The 11,866-nt window shown below is 36.3% G+C and overlaps 1 pseudogene; it reads right to left on the bottom strand.

Annotated features, from left to right (window-relative positions):
* On the bottom strand, window positions 629–1,609 carry LOC108636099 (annotated as a pseudogene).

The following is an 11,866-nucleotide window of genomic DNA, read 5'->3' as shown; positions in this document are numbered from 1 at the left end:
TACACTTTGTGACATGAGTTAAGAAATGTAACAAATTGGCTAACATTACCATATCTATTAAAAACATGACCTCAGGAAAGATAAGTGCCAGGGGAACAGGGTTTCACAGTCTCTTTAGGCATTATAGTCAGATTTTCTTCTGAATGATGGATGTGTTGTTGTTGTTTGTTCCTGCTCAATATTTGAATTTTCTACAGAAAGAGTCTAAGTAACATCACTTGGGTTTTTCTTTCACTCCTTGCCTGAATACACTGTCAGAAGAAAAGGGTAGAATAGTTGGTTTATCCTGCGTTATAGGATCGTCTCACTCTATGGCTGTATAAATTTGAGAAAATCAGTTTTCCAAGGGATTTGGAGTGTAATTATTCAAAGACACATGAAGGAGAAATAACACGAGCAACAAATGTTCACAAAATATGAATATTAAATCAACATTTTAACAAAATAATCCTGTAAAAAAGGAACTATCTGATTCATTTCTCCTTTGCCAAATAAGACTAAACCTGAATCATCCCAAGAGTTTTCTATCCTTTTCAGAACCATTTCCAAGGAAATAATTGCTCTATGTTCCCTGTAACATCTGGCAGCCTGGACAATCAAGAAACTCTCCTTAAAGTCCATTGTTTGATCATGTAGCACAGTAGTTCAACTTCTCTTTCATAATCATTTTGTGTATACTACAGAAGAGAATGAAAGTATTTCTAAACACTCTTCCCATAGCTGCCTTCACCTCCTTGTTCTGCAGGCTATAGATGAGAGGATTCAGGCATGGGAGTGATCACGCTGTATTGCAAGGAGAAGATCATCTCCAGGGCAGAACCTGAGGCTGGCAACAGATAGCTGAGGAAACCTGAGCCATAAAACAAGATCACAGTAGTGAGGTGGGAGGAGCAAGGTAGAGAAGGCCTTACTTCTGCCCGAAGTGGAGCTGATGCTTAGGACAGTGGAGACAATACGGGCATAGGAAGAAGCAATCATCACAAAGGTTCCAAAAAAATGCAAGACAGAAGAACAAAGCAGGAGCGTGAAATTGTGGGGAGGTATCAGAGCAAGACAGAGGAGAAGAGGAAGACAGCTCGCAGCTGAAGTGGGAATAGTTTGTCCTCACAGTAGTCTAAATTGACAGCCAGGAGGATGTTGATGAGAGCATCCACAAAGGCCAGGCCCCAGGAGCCCCATACCAGCCCAACACAGAGCTGGTTGTTCATCACCTTGCCGTAAAGCAGAGGGAGCTGATGGCTACGTAGCGGTCGTAGGCCATCACAGCAGCAGACAGGCTTCAGTGCCCCCGTGGTAAACACAAAGAAGGCCTGAGCCAGGCAGCTCTCTACAAAGATGGTTTTACTTTCAGAAAGTAGATTTTCCAGCATCTTGGGACTGTGACGGATGAATGGCAGAGATCCAGAAAGGAGAGCTGTCTCAAAAAGAAGTACATGGGTGTGTGGAGGTGAAAATCAGCCCATATCATCAGCAGCATCAAGAAATTTCCCATCAGAGTGAGGAGGTAAATCAGAAGGAACATCACAAAGAGTACAGCCTGAATATGTGGGTCAATAGATAGTCCAAGGAGAACGAACTCATTGACAGCACTATGGTTTTTCATGGTCATATACAGAAGTGTTCTTTCTGGAAAACAAAAAAAGAATATCCACATCAAAAGTCCTTTAATGCTTCTCCGTTACCCCAGCACCTAGATCTTACTCTGCATAAGTGTTTTCTTCATTATTGTCCCACAATCCATATTCAGATACTTAAAAGCTCACTTCCTGGTCATTATTATGCCATAAATGTTTTAAATCAACCACATTTACTATTTTTTTATTAAAATCTTTTTTGAACTAAGATTACTTTTATATGGCTTATGGTGATACATTTGAAAAGGAAAGTCTACTGACATTAGATGAGGATGAAGAAAAATTTCAAGAGTGAATTACTTGAGAAAACAGAGCGTTAAATCTAGGTGAAAAGGACTTAGGTAGAAGCCAGGGGGGCACCTTGGTCTATTCTATATCTAGGAGGGAAGGTCATTAAGTGGAGGAAGTTAAAGGGAATTTCCATTCCAATTGCTTCCATTTGTTTTCAATAAAGTATAAGTGAATTCATTGGTTATACATATGAATGTTTGTGAGCATGCCCATAGGCACACAAGAAAATTATAAAAGACATGATAATAATGAAATTAACTGTTCAGTCATGAAGTATAGGTGAAAGTGAAGTTTAAGAAACCATCAGAGGGTAGGAGGACAATGTGATAGGGAATTTAGAGACTGAATATGAAATTATATTGCTTTGGATTTTTCTTGTTTTAAATCTCTCATTTACTTCGTGGCATCATTTATCATTTAGTTTTAAAATATATTAATACAATTACAGAAAATTTTTTTAAAAAACAGTAGCCTAGATTATCATGCCCAGTGATATTTTAGGTGGGTTTTTGTAGGCAATGTTGTGACTACAAGGAGTCATGAGAAGCTGTTCCCAGTAACAGAACAACGCTCTGGATAGATACACCATTCTTATCCTAAAACAATATATCCAAAAATATATATAGTCACCACATGTATCTAAGTCATTTTGGCAAGTTTTAAGGTTCCACATGGTTAGTTAAACTCTATTCTCACACTAAATAAGACTTGTGCATGTATCCCTGTGATATTCTATATATGGGGTCAATATATAGAAGTGCTGAGTCCAATATAACTATTCAGTACTCCGGACTCAATCTTGAGACCCATCCTGGCCTTTGATGTTCTAATTCAACACTAGTTCACTTAGTTCACCATTTCTGAAGACTCAGAAACCTATCCTTTTGTCCATTCGTTGACTAAATAGCTGAGTTCCCTGCCACCTGAGGAACAATACCCACTTACCTGAATTCTCAGTTAGTTGTACATTGGTGTGTACCAGATCCAGTAAGTGATAAAACTGTTTAGCTTGTGAAGTCAACATTGAGAATACTGCTGTGGGGAAGAAATAGAAAATCATATTGAAAGTTAACACTTAGGATGGAAATTCAACACTAATAATGTAAAGTGACAAAATGTGGGCCATATCTGGACATCTGTTGACAGTAATTTGGCCTCAGGATAAGGGAGATAATTTCTTAAATTCTTCTTCTTTCACTCTTTGTGTACAGCAACATTGTGCGTGGGGCTCCCAGTGCTCATTCTGAAATAACCCAGGGCAAAGCAACTTGAAAGGGAACTCAAGTAAGTGTTCACAGTAGCCAGGACAAGGCTTCCTCTTCCTCTTGGTTACCAACAACATAGTTCAACTAACTAGATCCAGAGATTCCATGAATTGTAGAGAGAAACTCGACTTTGCCTCAAGGCAATACCTTGCACAGAAATTATCACTGTGATAAAAGTTAATGCTAGGGTTTGATTTCATAGCAAGTTTTTTCTTTCAGGTTATTTTGAGATTCTCAGAGCAATCTTTTAAAAATATAATTAAGGAGTGATGTTAGCAAGATGGCAGGCTAGGAGGTCCCAGCCTTCATCATCTCCAGAGAAGCACTAATTTAACAACCATCTATGGATTAAAAATAGCTTTATGAAAGATTTAGAATCCGAGTAAGAGACTATAGCACACTGGTAGAACACAGAAATGAGAAAAGACACAATTGAAAGGATAGGAATGAAGTTTTGCTCTACCTATGTCACCCCTTTCACAACTCAGCGCAGAAGAGCGTGCAAAACCCCCACCTTTGGCCTGAGTTCTTCTATGGGGGAAAGAGAGAACAAGTACTCCAGCAGATGCAGCACCAGGTGTACTTGCCATGGACCCCAGCACCAAGCCTGCTCACTAATGGTTCCAGAAACCAGGCCCAGCCACAGCCCCTAGAGCAGGTCTGCCTGTGAACCTTGGCATCAGGCCTACCCATCTATAGACCTTAGACTTGGCAAGCCCTGTGCAAAGCTGGCCTGCTAGTGAACCCCAGCATAAGGCTGGCACACACACCTCACCAGCTCCTGCTCATGGTCCCCAACAACCAGCCACACAGATCTCAGGCTAAATTAACTGGTAAAGAACTTTCTTTGCTGAAGCCAGACTATAAAGACTCAAAGAAGTGACTCCTCCTTGAAAGGTACAGACAGTAATGCAAGGTTACAAGGATCAAGAGGAATCAGGGAAACATAACACCAACAAAGAACAAAAATAAAACTCTAGTATCTGACCCTTTGTTAGAATTCAAAATAATTCTAAGAATTCAAAATAATTGTCCTGAAGGAACTCAGTGAACTGTAGAGAACACAGATAACTGAACAAATCAGGAAAGGAATACATGAGCAAAATAAGAAGTTCAGTAAAGAGACAGGAACTATAAAAAGGACCAACCAAATATTTTTGAACTGTAGAATACAATGACTGAACTTAAAATTAAATAAAGACCTTCAACAGCAGACTTGACCAGTAGAAAAAAGTAATCTGTGAACTTCAATATAAATCAATTTAAATTATCCAATCAGAGAATAAAAAGAAAAAAAATGAAAAACAGTGAAGAAAGTCTATGGCACGTATGAGATTCCATCAAGCAAATCAATATATACATCAATGGTGTCACAGAAGGAGAAGAGAAAGAAAAACGGGCAGAAATGTTACTTAAAGAAATAAATGTTTAAAACACCCAAATTTGAGGAAGAAAATGGACATCCAGATTCATGATGCACAACAAATTTCAAACAGGTTGAATACAAAGAGTCTACACAGACACATTATAATCAAATGTCAAAGTCAAAGAAAGAGAGAATTTTGAAAGCAGCAAGAGAAAATCAACTCATCACATAAAAGGGAATCCTCATAAGACTATCAGTGAGGTTTTTTTTTAGCAGAAACTTAGCAGGACAAGAAGACTTACATTCATGTTTTTAAGTATTGAAAGAAAAAATTTGTTAACCAATGATACTATACATCTCAAAACTGTCCTTTAAAAATTAGATAAAGACTTTCCCAGACAAATGAAAATAAGAAAAATTCATCTCCACTAGAACTGCCTTACAAGAAGCACTAAAGGGAGTTCTTCAAGTTGAAACAAAGGGATGCTAAACATATAGAAGCATATTAAAGTATAAATCTCACTGATAAGGTAAATATATAGACAAACATACATAATACTGTAATATTATAATGGAAAGTGAAATAGAATGTGTTACTTGCTCAGTCAAGTCTGACTCTTTGCAACTCCATGGACCCATCAGGCTCCTCTGTCCATAGAATTCTCCAGGCAAGAATACTGGAGTGGGTTGTTATTCCCTTCTTTGGGGATCAGGGATCTAACCATGGCCTCCTGCATATGAGCCACCAGAGAAGCCCCTAGTGGTACACAAATTATTTTTAACTGCAGTATAAGACTTTTACTTAATTTTATAATTATATATACTTAATCTTATAAGATCTTAACAGTATAAGATCAAAGTATTAGGAGTAATGTACATGATAACCACTAAAATTTTTAAAAGGATACACAATGTAAAAAGCAAATTCTGACATCAATAGCATAAGTTTTTGGGTGAAGAAGTAAAAGTTTTTATATGTGATTGAAATTAAATTGTTATCAGCTTCAAATAAATTTTATTAACTAAGAGAAATTTTATGCGAACTTCAAGGAGAAAAAAGACCTAGCGTAGATTCAAAAATGATAAAGAGAAAAGAATCAAAGTATATCATTACCAAAAACACCCCCAGCAAATCTTTGTGGAAGACAGCAGGAAAGAAAGAGGAAAAAAAAAGCCACAAAAGTGGCAGAAAACAATTAACACAGCTGCAATAATCAGTCCTTTTGTATGACTGTGTTCAGTTGTGTCTGACACTTTGTGACCCTGTGGACAGTAGCTCTCCAGGCTCCTCTGTCCATGGAATTTTCCAGGCAATACTGGAGTGGACTACCATTTCCTCCTCCAGGGGATCTTCCCAACCCAAGGATCGAACCCACGTCTCTTGCATCTCCTGCGCTGGCTTCTTACCACCAGTGCCACCTGACGTTCTGCTATGATTACATTTCAGGGTAGTCAAAGAAACCGCCAAGTGGATACAAGAACTGACTTTTATTTTCAGATGAGTTCATCTAATAAATGCAGAAAAGTAAACTAACAGCTTCGAAAATTACCATGTTTGAACTTCTAAATAAAATAACTGCTCAGCGCAGTGGTCATAAAATATGTAAATATAATAAATATGTAAGTAAATACTTAAGTAATAAGAAGATTTAACAATTAAGGAGATGTGATTATAATCACGCCGAACCAGCTAAAATAGCCTGTCATTAAATAAGTTAGAATACCAACATCAATTTTTTCTTACATAATGGCAACATGAAGTTTCATAAATCGCACTTTATGAAGATCTTTAAGAAAGGACTGAAAGTCTTAAGACAGTATGGGAAGGAAAGGTAAATAAAACAATAAATAAAATTGGCTAAATCTACACAGGGAACAGTATGGATTTCTCCAACCAAATAGCAGCAGGCCACAGTTTCAAAAACTGCTTAGAAGCCGTGAAAACTCCTGCCTTGGCCAGTGAGGATAAGTTGTTTGTAGCACCGATGATGGTCCTTGTTCCCCTCATTCAGTAGGCAGTCTCCTGAATCCAGCCATGCAGCTCTGTCTCTGCTCTCAGGAATAATTCCCTGTCCAGTATCCTGAAGGCAGCCAACATCTGAGATGCCCACTGGAGAGAAATGTCTTTCTGAGAAGCTTTCACGTACCGTACTTTTTATTGGTAACCTGTTGCTTCAACACATGACATTTTCCTTTAGGGACTGATCTAACACTTGTTTTTGTAAAGGCGTGCTAGTCCTTGTGTACGTTAGGTAATCATAGTCTAAATCTCAATAGGCTTGATCTTAAGTCTGAGACGCCCTGTTATTTAATTTATACATAGGCAAGTATGCTCTGCATTTCAATCTCCTTGCACTCATTATTTTAGTTGGGCTCGCCTTGGAGCTTTCTGAATCAATGCGCTTAAGTGAAAAGTAACACTCAAACCTGCTTTGCCAACTAGGTCTTTTGTCTTTTTGTGTGAAGGAATTTATCAAAAACCAATGCCTTATCAACTGTATCAGTTTCAAAGGCTGCAATATTTCACTGCTCTGCGTAAGACTCTAAATTATAGAACTTCAATTAATATAAGATTAACTATAGGCAAGAACTAACTTGGATAAACTATATTCCTTTCAACTTCTGGGCTTGGAGGCCAGGAGTTTTTGGCCAGAACTCATTTCTCTCACGGGGCTTTTCAAGAATGGGCAATCAGCATCGCACTCAATATCTTATATATTTTGTTTTTTTTTTTTTTTTTTTTTACTGATCTTTCCCTTAATCGTTATGTCATGCAGTTGGCATGTGGCAACTGCTTTTCAAGTGTTTTCATGGATGAAAGCTTTGATCAGATAGTTTTAACTAATAAGAGCTTAACTAGGGTGGCCTGTACTTCTACTCTGGGGTCTCTAAGTCTTTACTGCCTGTTACTTGACCTGCTTGCGCCAAAACCTATTGACACGTAAGTTTTTGTCCTGAGCACTCCACTTTCTGGGTCAAATTCTATATTCCTTAGGAACTGAAATTTAATTCACAAAGTATCTGAGACGTGAAATGATAATAGCTTAAACAATAGCAGAATTTTATTTTAAGTCATATAAAAAGCCGCCAGAAGGTAGATTCAGGGGGGTATGATGACTTTATTACTCCCAATTTTTAGCTTCTAAGCAGTTTGTATTTGACTTATATGATCTAGACCTCCCATTCGCTAAAGTCTGGCCCGAACATGCATGTTGCGGACAACATGGTATTCATGTTTTGTGGAACAACGTGGGTAATTCCGGCTCCTGCATTATAATGCAGTCTAGGGCAAGCAAACAGGAGAAAAGATGCAAGATGTGGAAATTGGCAAGAAACAAACAGCACTCTTGAAGGATGGCTCCTTGAACTTTTCACAGTATACACTATTGGTCTGATTCAATCACATTTATACATAGCTGCAAGAAACGACTTGCTAAAGAATTATTTTGTATATACATAAGCCTGGGATAACGGAAGTGTAATAATTCTGTGATGACAAAAAAACACAACAAAGCCTTTGTTGACAAACATAGCAATTTCTCACACACAGGACATATAGATTAGTATAAAATGCAAAATAATAATAATAAGGCTATAGAATAATAATCATAATTTATAAATATTGATGCAAAATTTCTGAATAAAACAAAAGCAGAAGGAAAACATAGCAGATGGGTGGATTCGCAAAATAGATGTTTTGAGTTTGAATAAAATAATTAAAAAAATGAATAGTGGCTGATTGGGGTAATGTTGCTGAAGGAGCCTTATTTGCAATATTAAGCACTTTAATAAAATATAAATAGAACATTGATTTAAAGTTTAAAACGCACACACTTACCTCAGATTTAATGTGCTGATCTCAATTGCTATTTTAGTGTTCAATGTAGAAAATAATCTTATGCGAACCTGGACTGGCAATATCATTTCTTATTTGATATACCAATGTTTCCATGCCATTCCCCTCCAAATCATCCTACGGCACCGATCTCCCCTCTCCCCACAGAGTCCAAAAAAGAACTGTTCTAATAGTGTCCATCAATTGTAACCCGAGTACCACTCTGGTAGAGGGGGTGGGGTGTTGATAACAGGGAAGGCTGCATACATGGGAAGCAGGCAGTACATGGAAAATCTCACCTATATATTCCGCTCTCAAAATTCTGTCACATCTAAAAATGCTAAAACAAATAAAGTGTCTTTAAAAATGAAAAAAGAGAAAATATCTTTATTTATTAAATGTTGCTGGTCATAGCTTGTTATCCATCATACCCTAATATAGTTAGCACTATTTCACACAAGTACAAACAAATGAATTCCAATATTATAAGATACAAATGTAAAAAAATTAAAATTTAAACTTAGTGTAAGAACAGGCATATCTACGGGACTATTTTTAAATTCAAAGGGTGAAGTAAGACCTTTATTCTTGCAATGGGTGAAAGACGATTTTAATTGTTTGAAGAAAGATTAAAGTTATGTATGAACTGTAAAAAACTAAAACTTTTACATGGCAAACGATTACCGCACTAAATAAAACAACAATAACTACACAAACAAAAACAGAACACCTACTACAGTAGAATATGAAATGTCAATATACATGAAAATGTGTAAACGCCCGATAAAACTGATAAAGCTCCACAAGAAAACAAAGCTGAAAGAATAAAATTGGCTGAGGAACAAATAAATCCCAATGACCTTATGCAAAAGATCAAATGCCAAAGAACAATCTATATGTGAAAGATGTGAAAGATGTTAACATTTAGCCTAAGTGGCAGTGGGCATGTCAAATTGAAAATTAAAAAATGAATAGGCAGCATGTAGTAATCTATTATACATTGCAGGGCTCAGATGCAATGAGGACGCTCTGCTGGTAGAGATTGTGAAGTGTTAGTGGCATATCAGAAAACAATTTGGTTGACATGAAATTAAAGATTGAATAATTATATCAACACTTTATAATGCTACTGGTCTGGTTGAATTGCAAGAAAGACAATGACCAAAGAAATAAAAAGTATTTTAAATATTCATTCATGTATATCACTAATCATATTTTATTCATTCTATTCACTATAGCATGTTTTGTACTGGGTTAACAAAATGGAGCAAAGAATACGCGTAAATGTAAAGTAGAATGAGTTTGAGAAACTGTGCACATTTATAAGAGAATATTTTTAATGCTGATTACACACAAAAGTTATAATGATTAGAAGCTGGCCATTTGAGGTGTAGTATGTTTTATACATCAATTATTTACGATATTAGATGAAAGTCAAGATTACGAGGAAAGTATTATGTTGATAATTATCTTATTATACACGGTTTTTACACAGACAAAGATTGAAAACACTTTTATATATTTAACCAGTATATACTACTTCACTGTGGTTACTGAATTAGTGGGTATAATCTGTCTAGTAGTGTTGACATAAGAAGTTGAAATGTGAATGCTATAACGATACAAGAGAAGCATAAGAACCAGAAATACGACGTACAGTGGTATAAGATGTGGGAGAAAGTTGACCTTGCTTGAGGTAGAAGAAGAATAAGCAGGAGAACGATGTGGCAAAAGAGAGAACTAGAGTGCCCAACGAGGAAAATAGGACAATGAATAAAACATCCGCAGGAAATAGAAATGTCTGCTACATTGTAAATGTAGTCATGTCGTATTAGTCCATATCAAAAAATGATTGTCTGAATTATGACATGTGTAGAAACTAGTAAATGAATAATTGGTCTGTAGAAAATTAAAGTAATAGAAACACTACTAAACGCTCAGAAATATATGTAAATTTAGAGCAATATATACGATTCTAACAAAACACTTGGTTAAGAAAAAAATTTTTCCTCAACGACAAAGTGTTCTCCATGAGAGATTTATAATTAACATGCATGATTATGGAATGTACATGCATAAATTTATAATATTTTGCTCAGTAAGTGTCTTCTTTAGCACAACTTTTAGAGTGATAAATATAAGTTTCATTCCCTCATTTATTTTTTTTCAACATGTAATTCTTTCCTTTCCTGAATTCTACTGATCTTGTCTTTCAAGCCATGTTGGTTTTGAATGCCTGGCTCTCAACAGAGCAACATGGAAGAATAATATGAGTGTAACTAACTTTCTTCCATTTGGGAGTCACAGTATGCTTGGGGCAAGAGAAAACATGCTGTTTTAGAGACGGTAGGAGGTTCATGATTCTCCAGGCCTTTCAAATTCTTCATCATGACAATTATTGCCTATTCCATGATGTTGAGATGATGTAACTCCCAGGTCAACATCCATTTCTCCATAAGCAACCTGCTGTGGTAGTGAAGTCACTGAATCACTCTGAAGTTAGTTTTGAATAGTCTCTGTTCAACATCTTATAAAAGGTCATGTATTTGTTCAGCATAGGGAAAGTCCCTGAACTTAATTCTGTACCTGAAGGTCAAAAATCAAGAAATGTTTTTTTTTGATGTTGATTGTACAAGGTGTTTATATATGTTGGAATACAATCCCTTGTCAGTCATACCATTTGCAAATATTTTCTCCCAACAACCTGATTTTAAAATGTACAGATAAGCTAGACATTTTTCAAGAGGAAAATGTAGATGGCCAAAATGTACATGAAAAGATGTCCAAACATCACTAAATTATTAGAGAAGTGCAAATCAAAACCATGAGGAGATATTACCTCACACCTGTCAGGATGGCTATCATCAAAAAGCCTACAAATGAAAAACGCTTAGGGAGGATGTGGAGAAAAGGGATACCCTGTACACTGTTTTTAGAAATGTGAATTGCGTTTAGCCACCATGATAAACAGTACAGAGATTTCTCCAAAAAACTAATAGAACTACCAAATGACTCAGAAATTTCTACTCCTGAGTATATAGCCAAAAAAACCCTAAAACACAAATTTAACAAGATACATGCACCCAGTGTTCAGAGCAGCATTTATTTACAATTGCCAAGACATGGAAATAGCCTAAAAGTCCATCAACAGATGAATGGATATAGAAGATCGTGGTGTGTATGTATAAATATAATATACATACATATATATACACACATACACATATACATACAATGGAATACTACTCAGCCATGAAAAGAACAAAATTTTGCCATTTGTAGCAACATGTATTCACTTGGAAGGCATAATACTAAGTGAAATAACTCAGAAAAATAGAAATACTGTATGAGATCACTTATATGAGGGGTATAAAAAATACAACAAAGTACTGAACATAAACAAAAAGAAGCAGACTCAGAGACATAGAAGAAAATCTAGTGCTTACTAGGGTGGAGGAGGAGCAACATACGGGTT

This window comes from Capra hircus, chromosome 5 (assembly GCF_001704415.2).
Source record: "Capra hircus breed San Clemente chromosome 5, ASM170441v1, whole genome shotgun sequence".
In the NCBI taxonomy this organism is placed as follows: domain Eukaryota; kingdom Metazoa; phylum Chordata; class Mammalia; order Artiodactyla; family Bovidae; genus Capra; species Capra hircus.
Note: the sequence above shows the minus strand (reverse complement) of the source record. Positions and strands in the feature narration are given on the sequence as shown.